Here is a 2,450-nt window from a genome sequence, read left to right on the forward strand (position 1 = left end):
ACTACTCTCAGACATCAGAACTCCAGGTTCTGGAGCATCTGGACTCCAGGACTTATACCAGAAGCCCCAGGTTCTCAGTCTTTTCGACTCACAATGAGACACATCACCAGCTTCTCTGGTTGTCAGCACGGCGTGGTACTTCTCAGCCTCCATAATCATGTGAACCAATTGTCATAAAAAATCCCCTCTTCTGTCTCTCCCTCCCTCCCTCTCTCTCTCTCTCTCTCTCTCTCTCTGTACACAAACACACACGTGCATGAGCGCACACACAATGAACTTTTCAAAAAGTTCAAGGAAAGATTCCTATTACCTTTCTTTTTTTTTTTTTTTTTTCTTTTTGTCTTTTTTTTACTGACCGGCAACGGGATGGCAACCCTCAGTGTTGCGCCCGCATCGCGTTCAGCCAGTGACCGGGAACCGGTCTCCCCATGGGATCCGAACCCTCGGCGGGAGCGCCGCCGCACTCCCAAGCGGCGCACTCTCCAGTACGCCACCGGGCTGGCCCCCTATTACCTTTCAATTCTATTTTTCTGTGAAGTTTTTGAAGTATCACACACACACACACACACACACACACACACACACACACACACACACACATATATCATGGTGCGCCTGCATTCTGACTAGCACACCTTCTCAGAAGAGGATAGATCATGCCCCCCGGAGCCTCTATAATTGGAGCAACCTCTGCAGTGAACTCGTGTCTGGATTCTGCACAGATGGAGGGAATCTGTGCTTTCTGCTGCTCCTTCCCTCCTGGGGCCATCACTAAGTACCAAGGGTGCAACCCCAGGCAGAAGGAGAAGACAAACTGTCTGCCTGCAGAGAGGCCCACCTTGTCTCGAGAGAATGGATTTTCTCATGCCTGAGTAGTTCCAGCCTGGAAGCAGCTACAGAGGATACTGTGGGCAGCAGTGTGGTCTCAGGACTTTTCCCTGAGGCTGATGCACACATCCTGTCATATCCTGTATGGCCCAAATGACCTCCAGTTCCTCCCTTGGAAAAGGTCTGCACACCAGAGACCTTCTAGCCTCGGCAGAAACTGGGGAGCAGAGGTGAGCTCTGACTCTCCATCAGGACATGGCTCCCACCAGTGGCACCTTCTGCACACCTGTTTCTGGGCAAAGGGCATCCTGTGCATGTTCTCCCTTATAATGTTCACATTCTTATCAGTCCTGCCTTTCACAAACGACAGCAGGTTAACATCATAGGTCAAAGTCTGGAGGAGAGGGAGTCATAAACATCTTCTGGAAGGGGAAGTGAGTGGACACCTTTTATCAGGTTGGGCAACAGGGCACATTGGTGCATCTTAGAGAGGAAGAGAAAGATAAGAGGAAGGTGCCCTATAAAGGGGAGGGGGTGGGAGACTGGCCACAGCTCCATTATGGCCCAGCTGTGCTCATGTATGTGTATGGTCATAGCTAATTTCTGAGGGAATACGGCAGCCCAAGGTGGGAAGATACAAGGAAATGGGCCGGGCAGGGGGCGTATCCAGGACACTGCCCCATAGAAGGCCTCAAGTCCAGCAGTGGAGAATGTGGGAACACCAGGGCTCCCTGCTCTGTGCAGCCCACCCCATAAGCCCTCAGAGGTGCACTAATGTAGGGAAGAAAAGAAGTAAATGGATCCAGAGCAGGCTGGGGAGGAGACAGCTGGCGAGAAGACTTGGGATGTTACCGCAGAGGTCAGAGTGAGCCACCTCCCTTCCTTCTCTGCTGCCCGGACCCCAGACCACTCCCTGACTCCCAGACTCCTGAGTCCCAGTTCTGGTCCTATGGGAAGTCCATGCACTGTGACACCCCAGACCCGTCCAGCTGTGACACTCACAAAACCCAGGTGACCCCAAAACCAGTTCCGTTTTGGAGGCTGTGGGAAACATTGGAGGCGGCGAGAGTTGTCATAGAAGGCGTAGGTCCAGGACAGGACACGAGCCAGGAGCCAGGTGGCTCCAACCAGCAGCAGAAGCAGCCACGGGGAGGCTGACACTGGCCCCAGGCCCAGCCAGGACAGGCTCAGCTGTGGCATCCTGCAGGCAGATGGGACAGAGGTGAGGACCCGAGGCCAAGGCAGGGCCACGGGAGCTCCAGGGACAGTGGAGAGGGGCAGGAGAGGTGGGTGCTGGGGGCAGGGCATGGAGGGCTCAGAGTCAGGTGAACAAGGGCTGAGAACGGGGAGGGAGACCCAGGGAGATCCAGGGGAGAAGGCAGAGTGAGCTGGGAGAGGAGGAGAGAGAGAGAGAGAGAGAGGGGCAGGGAGAGGCTGATTAGAGTTCAGAAAGGCCCAGCCTGAATCACTGGGAGGTTGCCAGAAGCTTAGTTATCCAGAAATCACCAGTCTCCTGGGCTTGCTCACTCCCTCTGACCATCCCAGCTTAGGGCAGTGCTCATTCCCCATCCCGGGCCAGGACTTCCCAGTCCCACTTCCCCCAGCCTGGCACCTGTCAGGAG

General features: G+C 54.7%; 1 pseudogene; it reads right to left on the reverse strand.

Moving 5' to 3' along the window:
- Positions 1–2,028, reverse strand: part of LOC103582535 — an 8,696-nt pseudogene extending 6,668 nt beyond the window's left edge.
- Between the last annotated feature and the right edge of the window lie 422 nt (positions 2,029–2,450).

This window comes from Galeopterus variegatus, unplaced genomic scaffold (genome assembly GCF_000696425.1).
Source record: "Galeopterus variegatus unplaced genomic scaffold, G_variegatus-3.0.2 Scaffold16655, whole genome shotgun sequence".
Lineage (NCBI taxonomy): Eukaryota > Metazoa > Chordata > Mammalia > Dermoptera > Cynocephalidae > Galeopterus > Galeopterus variegatus.